A 14,149-nucleotide genomic window follows, 5' to 3' on the forward strand; every position below is an offset into this window, starting at 1 on the left:
ATCCCACAAGCCATGTGGTGCAGCAACCCTACCACCACCACCAAAAAACAAAACCAAACACCAGAATTGAAATCATGTAGCAGTCCACTGCCAATGGTGCATGTTGTTTATACATCATTCTGTCGACTATTATAAAAAAATGAAAGGGTGCTAAGTCACTTCAGTCATGTCTGACTCTTTGCGACCCTATGGACTACAGAGCCTGCCAGGCTCCCTTGTAAATGCAATGCCCCAGGCAAGAATACTGGAATGGATTTCCATTTCCTTCTCCAAGGGATCTTCCTGACCCAAAAATAGAACCCACATCTCTTATGTCTCCTGCATTGGCAGGTGGCTTCTTTACCTCTAGGGCCAAAAAAAATGAATATGCAAAGTCAAATTGTTCTCATGAAGATTTCCAGGAGACAAGTCCATGGATTCTGACTCGAGTAATCTTCTGTATGTATACATATGTACATTCATAGATTATGAGTTAGTATATGAATGCTTACTTCTCTGCCTCTGAGATCATAAGGCAAGTCTTTTGAGGACAGGCATGCTGCCTTACTCAATTCTCTGCAGCCCAGGCTCACGGCACAGGGCCCAGTATCTTGTAGATGTACAGGAACTGTGCAGAATAAATAAGAGATGAAGTGCTCTGCTCATATCTGCTCATATCATACAACAGTAATGGGCAGGTCTTGTGAGCCTCTCCCCATCCATCCATCATATCCAGCACCACACTGAAAGCCTCCACTCTAAGGAGACTCATTCACTGTCAAGGTCTGATCATGAGGCTTTGCTCTCAGACTCATTTATTCTTATTAATCCTCTTTTCATGCAGATCAATCTCATTTTCCTAGTCAGATCATGGCTGGGACATGTCAGTTCTTCATCCCTCCAAAGCAATGTGCCCAGCGCCCAGCCCAGAACTGACTGATTATCCGGTCCTCCCAGCAAGGGCAGATCGCGGAGCCAGTGTGGGCAGAATGGAGACCATTTCGCTTCCCAGCTCATCTGAAACACACTCCTCCTTACAGGATCTTAAAGTCTTGGTGCTACAGAGACCTCAGAGAATGCAACTCTGCAGCCTGGGGAGGAGGAGGATCCATCTCAAAGGCACAGAGAGCTCACAGTCAGTCTGAGGTTAAAACTCAGTGATGATATGCACTGAGGTCCAAGCAGGGCTCTGAGGACCCAAAGCAAACCCAAGAGTCCCTGCCCTTGAGAAGGCATGAGTGGAGAAAAGAGATGCCTGTGCAAAATACTGTCAGCAACAGTGACTGTTAGGACAGTAAGATTTGTATGGCGTTTACAAGATGCTCAGGCCTCACTGGTTGCTTCAGGTTCACCAACCTTCCACTCACCTTCATCCAAGATGCCCAGGACGCTCCTCCACTGCAGACCCATTGATGCCCTGTCAACTGCAAATTGGTACTTGCCAACAGTATGTACCATCCACCTCTGTGTGTGCTTGCTAAGTCGCTTCAGTCACGTCTGACTCTGTGCAACCCTACACCCACTAGGCTCCTCTGTCCACGGGATTCTCCAGGCAAGAATACTGGAGCGGGTTGCCATGCCCTCTTCCAGGGGATCTTCCTGACCCTGGGATCAAACCCGAGTCTCTTATGTCTCCTGCAATGTCAGGCAGGTTCTTTTACCACTAGCGTCACCTGGGAAGCCTGCCATCCACCTCTACAAGTATTAAATATGCTGTTGCCAATATTCAACACCCCTGAAAGGAGTTCAGGGTGGAGAGCAGAAATGAGGCACTCTGTATTTGGGGGAAAAACTGGCAGGACAGGTCTGATAGTTAGATATTTTTCAGGAGCCAATTTTATGAGCCTAATTCTTGTACCTCCTCACATCTAGAAAAGCACTAGAATCTTTCATGGTGATGACCGTTCCTCATGACTAGCTACAACCTTCTAAAAAAAATGTGTGTTTGATTGCATGTGTACCCCCTTCACCAAAGTCACACTGGTGATTTTGACCTCCCCCTGCACCCTGCCTCTTTGGAGCAGTTTCTCAGAGCTATCTAAGGTACTATCTCCCAAGCTACAGTCGTCATTTTGCCCCAAATAAAACTTAACTTGAGACTTTTTACTTCATGCATTTTTTTAAAGCTGACACTCACTTCCATCCAACTTCATCTTCCCCCTCATCAGTCAAGCATCACCACTCAATGACTGCATTCTGCTAGTTAGGCCGCTTCCATGAAGAAATAACAAAATTCTGGCTCTTTTCCACTAGGAGAAAAAAATCCCCATCTGAAGCGTATTCGACAAGGTTTGATTCTACCTCAACAGACAAGTGCTTCCAAAATTGTGCCCCTTATCAAAACCACAACAGCAAATTAGGCCCAAGATTATGGTTTGTTGTAAAGTTTAGCATACGCTTTTCTGGGGAATGTTTTTATTTTAGCTTTGTAGCTATCGACATTGGGAGATTTTTCAAAGCACCACCAACGCTTGTAAGTTTAGGAAAAGATCCAAGCGCTTCCTGTGCATCAAACGGTGGCCCGGGAGGGATGAAGAGCTGTTTATCTGGTAAGAGCCCAGCATATGGTGCTGCTCAGCCTCCTGAACCAGCTCGGACAGCAGACACTGACCCTGGTGGAGAGAAGCACTCTGAATGAGGTTCCATTGGCACACAGGCTGGAGTCACAAGCTTAGGTGTCCGGGGTTTGCACAGCAATTAGTCACATAAAAGAAAGGCATTTTGGCAGGATAAGCATATTCTCAGGGGAATGAGAAATCTGCAGGGTTTGTGTTTTCCAAGCTGATTTTGAAAGTACTTCTGAAAATTTCCCTGAGAAACTTTTGTATCAAAGCATGCTGTGAATTGGGGACTCAAGGTATGAAAAGTAGTTGAGAGGTTTTTTTTGTTTCTTTTTGTTTTAAGTCTCTGAGACTCCAGGGGAAGGGAAAAAGAAAATGCCAACAATGACCTCATCACCAATTCCTCCAAAATCTGAATATGGAAAAGACAGAGGTTGAAAGGCCCAACCTAAGATCTGGCAAAGACAGGACTGGCTCAGCGCTGCCAAGGAAAGGCTAGGTATCCAGACTTCTCAGAGGAGATTTTCAGAGAGGGACCAGCGACTCAGAGCCTAGCCAGGCTGAGCCAGTCACAGAGGGAGGGGTAAAGCACAGCAATGCCTAGGTAGCACAGAAGTCCCTGGAATTCATCCCCTTGATCATCTCGGAGTCCTTGCCAGTATGACACAGGCTGATTAAAATCCTGGATATAAAAATTTCCAGACTGGTAACAAAACACAGAAGTAGCCCCTGTGGCGAAATTACAGCTGTTCTTAAATGACTCTGCCTCATGAAAACCTCTACCTATGTGAGCAATAAATTACAATAATTGCATCTAATACATTGGTCTAATATATCTCACTTAACACAACTTATTTATCTAAGATATTTGTAATAGAATTCAGTTTACCCATATAATTCACCCTTTTTTTTTTTTTTCTTCAGCACGACTAGCCTGGGATGATGGAGCTTCTGTGGAGGCTGATTGGGGTTGCAACAACCCAATCCCTCTGGGCCCAGGGAGGTGACACAAACGAGGAAAGGAGGTCTTCTCTGAAAGACAGAAAACTCGGGGATTGTGAAAAACTAGAGGGAGCACCCCAAACCCTGCTCAAAGGGGTTAGCTCCCACTCCCCTGAGCCTTCCGCTGCCATGCGGGAATGTCAGGGCTGTGTGCAGAGATCCTCTGACTTTGAAAGAGAAATGGGAGATCCAGGGTTCAGTGAAATTTACTAATGTTTGAATGTTGACATCTAAGAATACATTTTAAAAGTACTTGACTCTGTGTGGGGGGCTTGTCTTGGGGACTGTATTTGCCTCAAAGCCTATCATTTTATGGGATTCCCAGGTAGCTCAGTGCTAAAGAATCCACCTGTCAATGCTGGAGACTCAGGTTCAGTCTCTAGGTTGGGAAGATCCCCTGGAGAAGGAAATGGTAACCCATTCCAGTATTCTTGCCTGGGAGAATCCCATGGACAGAGGAGCCTGGAGGGCTACAGTCCATGGAGTCACAGTCAGACACTGACTGAGCACCCAAGCACTATCATCTTATGACTTTTGGCCTGAGGACATCCTGATACAAATGATAGTGAGACGAGATAGATAAGCTCTCAGCTAGATATTTACAACTGGCCTCCTGTTCACACCTCCTGGGGTGAGAAAAAGATGGGCTCCAGGTTGGACACTCACTACCAGTCCCCTGTTTACATTTCTTGAGGTAAGAGACAAATGGGCTCCGGGTTACCTTCTTATGACTGGACTCTTGTCTACATTTCAAGATCTGCACTTCTATACAAGAAACGACAACAGGAATAGGGTGGATAACCAGACATTGGGTACAAAAGAGAGGAGCCAGACCCTGTTTGGAGATCAAGAGGTAATACATTTTCCATGCTTGGGGCAAGGGAGATGTTATACATGTGAAAAAAGTCTTCGCAGGGTCAAAAAGGCAGGGGATGTCAGACCATAGTAAGTCTTGCTATTTTCCTCCCATATGCCTTTGCAATGAAATCCATTTTGACTAAGGTATGTGAGCACACCCAGGGGAGGGTCCTGAGACAAACCAGCCAGGGAGTCAAAGACAATGGGGCTTTCCAGATGGTACTAGTGGTAAAGAACCCACCTCCCAAAGCAGGAGACATGAGAGACACAGCTTTGATCCCTGGGTCAGGAAGATCCCCTGGAGGAGGGCATGGCAACGCACTCCAGTATTCTTGCTTGGAGAATCCCATGGACAGAAGAGCCTGGCGGGCTACAGGTCTATGGGGTCACCAAGAGCTGGACACATGTGAAGCGACTTAGCATACAGGCTGCAAAGAAGACGACTCGGCAAGACGACAGAGACCCAGAAGACTCCTCCCCTTAGAAAGGATTTTAACTTCCCAAAGGCTTGACTCAAGCAACTCTCATGCTGAGTTCACCCATGGATATTTCCACATGTACTCTGCTTTTCTAATACATAATATACTTTCTTCTATACCTTCTGTCTTCTTGTCTGATTCCTCCTTTCAGGGTAGACTAGGATTGGGACTTAGATTCCAGCCCCTAGCCCCTGTCATTTAGCAGTTAGGATTCCTGGTTTCCACCCAGGCGACCAGGGTTCAATTCCCAATCAGGGAGCTAAGGTCTTGCTTCCAGCTGCTACTTACTGCTACGTGTCCCTGAGATCAATAGGATGTAGTGCAATGGCACAGAAATACTGTGTTTTGTTTCTTTTTTCTCCAATATATCAGATTTTGAGGTCCTTATCATGGCCTCATTAGCATCATGCTCCTCAATTCTTATGAAAACATTTGCTAGTTCCCCCACAGGCTTTATCAGAAATAGGAAATAGGTTTGTCTCACTTGCCAATACAAATCACCCCATAGTGGCTGCTCAAGGGACCTCTGCTCAAGAAGAAGCCGGGGCTGTAGAAGGAAGGAGTGCTGGGATGGATTAGTGATGTCTGGATTGGCGCATGCTAGGGAGTGGGGTCCTACTACGTGTTTTGTTTATTCTATATTATTTACATCCTATTTATGAAACCAAAATCCTTTGGCCCAACGTCCTTGACCAAAGTCCCTTCTGTCTCAACCTGGGCCAGAGTGCAAGCACTGGTATCAAAGTGGAAAATCCTTCAAGATTCTCACCACTATTCTGTCACTCAAGAAGGCTGTCAAAAGCACATGGAGGGACTTCCCTGGTGATCCAGTAGTTAAGACTTCACCCTCAAAACCAGAGGATGCGGGTTTGACCCCTGGCCCACAGCTAAGACCTGATGTAGCCAAATAAAATCAAAATAAAAAAGTTCTTTTTAAGAAAAGCCACACGGGAATCCACCGTCCCCATGAGTGGGCTTCAGACACACAGCCAGTCTCAGCACATGGCCACGGACTGCTCTTCCTACAACTGTGCCCGTAGGAAAAGAAGTCATCAGAGCGTAACCCAAATAGTCATCAAGTGTCAGACACAACAGATGTTAGGAAGTCATGGATACATTCACCTCTCTGAACACTTCCCTTGAGGAGTGACATGGCCGAAATCCTTGATGCTGGAAACTGCTCTTGCATCCGGAGCATTTAAAATTAACTACATTAGGGCAATCGCTTTGGGCTGGGGCCTTTCATTTTAAAAACAGCCCGTTAAACTGAGCTTTAGAAGTGGTCAAAAATATCAGAAACATTTGAAGAGGGGCCCTTTAAGAAGGTTAAGGCAACTCTGCAAGGAGAAATAGGAGTCAAAAGCAGAGCTTTGAAATCTGAGATTGTCTCTTAACATTTCAAGTTAAACCTGAAATGTTTCCTTGGCAAATTAGTTCAAGAGCAGTGTAGAAGAAACACACTGAGTATAAGAATATAAACGATCGTTTCCTGCTGGAAGCCCACTGCTCTTGAAAACGGATTAGAAGAGATAAGAGTCCATTTGTTTAATAGGTGGCTACATAATCCAATGGTTTCCCAAGTGGTGCAGAGGTAAAGAATCCGCCTGCCAATGCAGGAGGTGCAAGAGATGTGGGTTCAATCCCTCAGTCGGGAAGATCTCAAGCAGGAAACGGCAAACCGCTCTGCTCCGGAATTCTTGCCTGGGAAGTCCCATGGACAGCGGAGCCTGGCAGGCTACAGTCCGTGGGGGTCACAGAGAGTTAGACATGACTGAGCAGGTGTGCCAACACACGGAATCTAGACCATCCAGTCCCAGGAAAACACCATTCCATTGTTTCTGGCGAAGACAGAATTTGTATTTCCACCAACTGCTAAAGGCAGAGTTACTTTCCCAAAGTCCATATCGGACTAGGGATAAATATCAATAAAGCAGGAATAAACTGCTCATGCAAGACCCCTGCATATTCAGGGGACTCTCCGAAGTTTTTTCTCATTCGTGCCCATCGAGTCTGTGCTGTACTAACTGTTTCTGGCTGAGGAAGTCAGTTCTAGCTCTTTCTGGTTGGATTTTCTTCTTAAATAAACATTCATGTATTTATTTGGCTGTGCCAGGTCTTAATTGCTGCATGTGGGATCTTTCATCTTTATTGCAGTATGTGGCATATAGGATCTGGTTCCCTGACCAGGGATCGAACCTGGGCCCCCTGCATTTGGAGCACAAAATCTTAGCCACTGGATCATCAGGAAAGTCCATGGATTTCTTTTTATGTCCACCAGTTTCCGATATGAGGAAATTTCCCTGTATACATTTGAAATGTTTAACAGAAAAACAGGCTACAGTTTAATCTTTGGAAGATAATCTTAACCTCATGATATGCGTAAAATAAGTCAATGTGCAGATAATCTCAAAGTAGAGGGGAGAACCTTGCCCCTGAAATAAGCACCCTAACCAGTCCAATGGGGCTAAGTTCCCTGTGAAATTGGGAAGCTGTCTGTAAAGCCGAAGCTGAGACCCTGGACTCAAACCCCAGCCCTGGCACTTACCAACTGGGTGACCCTCATTTCTGCAACAATAATTAAATGCCCCATGCATCACTTTTCTTAGATGGGTAACTTCTAACGTTTATTTAAATGGGTGAGGAGGGCCATGTAGGGAGAGGGAGGTACAAACTATTGAGTATAAGATACTCAATACTCCAGACTTCCCTGGTGGTCCAGGGGCAAAGACTCTGCACTCCTAGTGCGGGGGCATGGATTCAATCCCTGGGTAGGGAACTAGATTCCACATGCCACAACTAAGAGTCTGCAATGCTGCAGCTAAAAGATCCAGTGCGCTGCAATGAAGATGGAAGATCCCTGTGACCCAACTAAGACCTGGCACAGTCAAATAAATAAGTAAATTTTTTTAAAAAGATAGGCACAAGGCTGTATTGTGTGGTACACCACACAGAGAATATAGCCAATACTTTGTGAGTGGAAAGTAACTTTTAAAAATTGTATAAATTGAAAAAAATTTTAAATAAACTGTGTTAAATGATTTGAGTTTCTCCAAGAAACTCAAATGAATTTGAATATAAAGCTGATACATTCTGCTCACCATCAAAACTTCTGGTAGGAGCTGAAATTGTAAACCAAGTTCCAAAATGTCAAGGATAAATGTGCCAGGAGACAGAGGCACTATAGCCATAGTTGACCCTACTTGATACTGATGATACAGCCACAGACCCAAGACCCCAGTGAACCCCCAGGACCTTGCCCTGAGCAGGGCCTGATGGAGAGGAGAGGTGAGAGGTGGCCAGCAGAGGAGAAGGAAGCGTGCGGGCGTGTTTACTGAGGGAAGGAAGCCAGTAGGCTCGCAGACCTACCCTGGCTCATTCCAGGGTTTCTCCGCGTGACGCCAAAACAATTCCAGAATGTTAGTTCTTCATTAGAGATGCTAAAGACAGAAAGGAACAAAAGATCTAATTAATATTGAAATCAGAGTGATGCTGATGGAACAAAAGGTTGGGGATGCAGCAATAGCTATCCTCTGGCCAACAGGAAATATATGACACATCTCCCATCAGAATGGAACAATAAAAGTCCAAATTACCAGCATAAAGAAGGACAAAATTAGGCAATAACATCCAAGCTGCCTGACGACTTATTCTTAGCTGCCTAGCTCCTGGTGATGGGTGAAGCGAAGGAAATTCATGCCCAGAAATAGAGGAACAGTGTTTTCTGGAGGAACGCTTGCCAAGCATCGCTGAAAGAGAGAGAAATGGGCTTAAACTACTCTAGGATTTCTCTCCAATCTCCTTCTGATAAAATTAGGATCCATCTGAGGGTTTCTCTGGAAGCTTTTTGGAGCCCACTGCAGACACGGACCCTTTCAAGGTAAGTCAGTGCAGAGAGACTGTTCTGAGCCCACTTCATCAACATCGTGGGGTCCCCACAAGGTCCTCAATCTAACTCTCACCTGTGACCAGGCCCCATCTTTCATTAGTGAACCTGCTCCTACAGTGCAGGACACACAGAGAAGGGGGGAAAGACAGACCCTGGGCATTTGCACATCTCTTTCAACTGGATGATGTGCCAACATTGAAAAGTCAAAAATCTTACATAAAAATCTAGATTTTCAGAAACATCTGTCTTTAATTCTGTCTTTAAATGAGAAGAAGTAGGAAGGGACTGTTTGTCTACTTTTCTGCACCATAAATTTGGACACGAAATGGACTAATATTTACACACAACTTAGACACTTAAACTTCTCCAGCCTCAGTTTTCTGGGCTGTAAAATGGAATAATATTGGGACCTACTCTGTGGGGCTGCTGGGTACATTGCAGGCTGTAATGTGTTTAAAATCAGGGGAACAGTCTGGCATATTGTTACCGTGGGCTGTGGTGGTTGTCACTGCTCCTTCTAACAGACCCTTCAGGGCAGGAGGAGAAGTAAGACATGGACCTGCCTTCAAGGGGCAAACCTGCCACCTGCGCAAGGACGCACGATGCACTGAGTCCCTAACACATACATCTTCATAGGGGACAGACGCACAAAGGTGAGGACTGCAGCGGTGGCGGGGGGGGGGGGGGGGGGCGGGTGTGGACTGGAGATGCAGAACAGCAGGAAGAAGGTGGCAGCACAGAGCAGGTGCACCTGACCCACGTCCAGAAGACAGCCGAGCTTTCTCCAGGTCCAGGGAGTGGCGGAGGGCTGCTGGGCCCAGGAGGCAGCAGGAACACAGAAAAAGATGCACAAAACCACACAGAGGAAGGTAGAAATGAGAGATGGGGAGAAATTAAGTCCAGACGTATCTCTGGATACACCTCCACCTGAAGTCGTCATCGTGGCTCTTTCGGTTGCATGTCAATGTATTACTATTTCTCCCTTTCGGCTTAAGATAGTTGGATTTGCATTTCTATTGTTGTTGTCATTTAGTAGCTCAGTCATGGCCAACCCTTTGCAAACCCATGGATTGTAGCCCGCCAGGCTCCTCTGTCCATGGGATTCTCCAGGCAAGAAATAACGGGAGAGGGTTGCCATTTACTCCTCCAGGGGATCTTCCCGACCCAGTGATTGAACTCAAGTCTTCTGTGTCTTCTGCATTGGGAAGTCCTGAATTTCTATTACTTGCAACCAAAACAAAGCAAAGCTCACCAATGCAGAATTTCATCCCAGGCCTGCAGATCCCACTACCTACCACACCTGTCTAATCCTCTGAATCGTTATGTCTCTTGGCTCAGTGGCATCAATGCACACCACGTCTCTAAGGAACATGTTCAGGACATGCCCACCCTGCCACCTCATGCCTCTGTGCATCCAACCACTTAAGAAAATCAGGTCACACAGCATTTTGCAGGGGCTATGTGATAACCTAAGTAATGTAGCTGTTCTCTCAAAGCTTCCTGCATTCTCCAGAGGTGACACTGGGCTCTGTTTAGTGACCCCACACCAGCAGCAGAAAACTTTATGTTTTATTTTCGACAGTACATCCGCTGCCTACCCTTGCCCTTTGCAGACCAAGTTTGGAAATAAAGACCTTCCCTGGGGCAGAGAAGGTTTTAAAATGTTAATTCCCTTTTATGAGCCCTTTAGCATCTCATTATTGCAAGTCCAGCTGATACCAGAAGGCTGGAAACTTAATTATTGCAGCCAAAAGTTGGAGGGTACTCTCTTCAAGATCAGCGTGAGTTTACATTGATTTCTCTCCAAGCGTGAATGAGTTCATCGCCTGCTGGTGACGTATGCCAGGCTTCTGTGGTTCTGGAGACCACAGCTCGCTGACAAACAATACAGCTACTGACACATGAAAACAGGAGGCCATCACTTCGTCAGGAAGATAGACGTTCAAAGATTAAATCATAATTACAACATGGAAATTGCATTTTTCTTCCTTCCTCTGAAAACCTTTAAAGAAACTTAGCAAAGAACAGAAAATGTGTTGTTTCTGAAAGCATGTTGCTCCTGCTCAGTTGCTCAATCATATCCAACTCTTTGCAACCCCATGGACTGTAACCTGCCAGGCTCCTCTGTCCATGGGGTTTCCCAGGCAAGAATACTGGAATGGGTTGCCATTTCCTCCTCCAGAAGACCTTCCCAACCCATACACGGGATCGAAGCCGTGTATCTTGCATCTCCTACCTTGGCCGGCAGATTCTTTACCACTGCACCATCTGGGAAGTCTTTCTGGCAGCATAAAGACCCCCGGAGCTATCTGGATCTTAATTTTCAGAATATGTCACTTTACATGCGGGTTGGAATTGTGACCCCAAAATGATACATCCATGTTCTAGCCCCCAGCACCATGAATGTGACCTTATTTGGAAACAGGGTCTTTTAAACATATTTATTTACTTTATTTGATGTGCCAGGTCTTAGCTGAGGCACCTGGGAGCCTCGATATTCATTGCAGCATATCAGACCTAGTTCCCCAACTAGCAAGCAAGTTTGGGGCCCCTTGTATTGGGAGCTTGGAGTATTAGCCACTGAACCACCAGGGAAGTCCCTGGAAACAGGGTTTTGGCAGATATAATTAACCTAAGGATCTTGAGATGAGATCATTCTGAACTAGGATGGCTCCTAAATCCAAGGACAAGTGCCCTTACAGGAGAATAAGGTCACATGGAGACACGAGGGCAAAACATGTGCAGATAGAGGCAGAGACTGCAAGGATACGGGTACAAGCCCAGGAACACTTGGAGCCACCAGAGGCTGGAAGAGGCCAGGGAGGATCCTCCCCTAGAGCTTCTGGAGGAAGGGAGGTGCTGACCACACTTTGATTTCAGACTTTCGGCCTCCAGAACTCTAAGAGAACAAACTTATGTTGTTCAAGCTACTGAGTTTGTGGGAACCTATTATGGGAGCTACAGAAAACTAATACATGTGCCAAAGAGACTGCAGATGTAACTGAGAAAAGAACCTTGAGATGAAAGGAGTATCTGGGTCCATGGTCTCCAACCTTTTTGGCACCAGGGTCCGACTTTGTGGAAGACAATTTTTCCGTGGACCAGGAGTGGAGGGGATGGTTTCGGATGATTCAAGCGCATTACATTTATTGTGCACTGTATTTCTAATCTAATGTTGCTGCTGACCTGATAGGAGGTACCAGTTCTGAGACCCAGAGGTGGGGAGCCCAGAGCTGGGTTATCCAGGTGAGCCTAAAGGTCCTGATTAGAGATAGGCAGGAGGGTCAGAGTCAGAGAAACAGAGGTGATGATGGAACCAGTCGTCAGAGAGAGAGAGATTTGAAGATGATACAGTGTTGACTTGGAAGAGGGGGCCATAGTCGGGAAATGCAAGCAGTCTCCAAAAGCTGGAAGAGGCAAATAGATTTTCTGCTAGAGCTTCCAGAAGCAAGGCAGCCCTGCCAAGCAACCCAGTTTAGGGTCCTGACCTCCCATCCTATCAGATAATAAATGTGTTTTGTTTGAAGCTACTAAGTTCATGTTGATTTGTTACAGCACCAAGAGGAAACGGATACATAGACCTTCCAGGTTATGAGGATGGAAATAAAAGTCTTTCGAATTCAGAAAAAGTCAATTATCAACTGACTTCATGATGGGAAAGCCATAGGAATGATACTTCGAATGATACTTTGCTACTAGCCTAAAGGTGCTCCCCGTGGAGTCAGCATCTGAACCGACACCACCTGTCCAAAAGCTTACCAACCCCCTAAACTCGCTCACTCTGCATTATTTTTATTTATGTTGAGCCCAAGTAGTTCCCTTTTGAATTCCACTCTTGGAAACTAAAAAGCACAAATCTCCTCCGTATTCCAGAGGATGGTCCTCGAAAGACTTCAAAAGAGCTGTCACGTCCTCCTCTTCACCTCTCCCGGGGACATTTCTTCTCATCACTGGGCTCAACACTCATGCTTCCTTCAATCATTTCTCCTGTGGTTTGATCTCAAGGACTCTCAGCCCCTCAGACACTGTTTGACAGAACACAATCCAATTTCCAGCTCTCCTCTTATGCCTAGAACGACATGGAATTCTCCATTAGAGCGACAAGTGACATCTATCATCTGTGACTTGTAGAGACCAGGGGACAAGAAGTAGCCCCCTTTCCTCTGAAACCTACTATATCAGAAAACCAACAGTACAAGTGTGGTGAGAAATCACAGAGGTCCCTCCGCCTCCGGCAGGGAGACAAGAAGAAGAGGTGGAGACTGTGGTGATTTGGGTGCAGGGGCTTACACACAGGGGTGTCCACTGGTCACTTCCAGGTCAAGGGTCACAGGGAGTAGTGTGGGCCCAGGGCTATCTGACCTTGTGAATTTCATAAGAACTTGGAAATCCAGATGTCTATGTAATTAGCCAATTTTCACAGGGTGGCAGAAAATTAAATAAGCACACGCACACCCCTGAATCAGATACAGCCTCCAGTCTGCCCACCTGGGACCTCTGTTCTGGGGTCACACACCCATTAACACCAACAAAAATTATATCAACCTGTGGCAGTCTCTTCAGACAGGTGGTTCCACAGGGAATTAGAGCCATGACCTTGTAATACCTTTTAATGGAGTTTAGTCTGGTTTTAGAAAAGGCAGAGGAACCAGAGATCAAATTGCCAACATCCGCTGGATCATCGAAAAAGCAAGAGAGTTCCAGAAAAACATCTATTTCTGCTTTATTGACTATGCCAAAGCCTTTGAATGTGTGGATCACAATCAACTGTGGAAAATTCTGAGAGAGATGGGAATACAGACCACCTGACCTGCCTCTTGAGAAACCTATATGCAGGTCAGGAAGCAACAGTTAGAACTGGACATGGAACAACAGACTGGTTCCAAACAGGAAAAGGAGTACGTCGAGGCTGTATATTGTCACCCTGCTTATTTAACTTCTATGCAGAGTACATCATGAGAAATGCTGAACTGGAAGAAGCACAAACTGGAATCAAGATTACCGGGAGAAACAGCAATAACCTCAGATATGCAGATGACACCACCCTTATGGCAGAAAGTGAAGAGGAACTAAAAAGCCTCTTGATGCAAGTGAAAGTGGAGACTGAAAAAGTTGGCTTAAAGCTCAACATTCAGAAAACGAAGACCATGGCATCTGGTCCCATCACTTCATGGGAAATAGATGGGAAAATAGTGGAAACAGTGTCAGACTTTATTTTTGGGGGCTCCAAAATCACTGCAGATGGTGATTGCAGCCATGAAATTAAAAGATGCTTACTCCTTGGAAGAAAAGTTATGACCAGCCTAGATAGCATATTCAAAAGCAGAGACATTACTTTGCTGACTAAGGTCCGTCTAGCTAAGGCCATGGTTTTTCCTGTGTTC

General features: G+C 45.7%; 1 protein-coding gene and 1 non-coding gene across 2 annotated transcripts in view; both read right to left on the minus strand.

Moving 5' to 3' along the window:
- TMEM132B (transmembrane protein 132B) overlaps window positions 1–14,149 on the minus strand; it is a 403,125-nt gene that overhangs the window by 22,507 nt on the left and 366,469 nt on the right.
- TRNAW-CCA (transfer RNA tryptophan (anticodon CCA)) lies at window positions 7,055–7,127 on the minus strand. The gene has a single exon. It is a non-coding gene; the product is annotated as a tRNA-Trp (tRNA).

This window comes from Ovis aries, chromosome 17 (assembly GCF_016772045.2).
Source record: "Ovis aries strain OAR_USU_Benz2616 breed Rambouillet chromosome 17, ARS-UI_Ramb_v3.0, whole genome shotgun sequence".
Taxonomy (NCBI): Eukaryota; Metazoa; Chordata; class Mammalia; order Artiodactyla; family Bovidae; genus Ovis; species Ovis aries.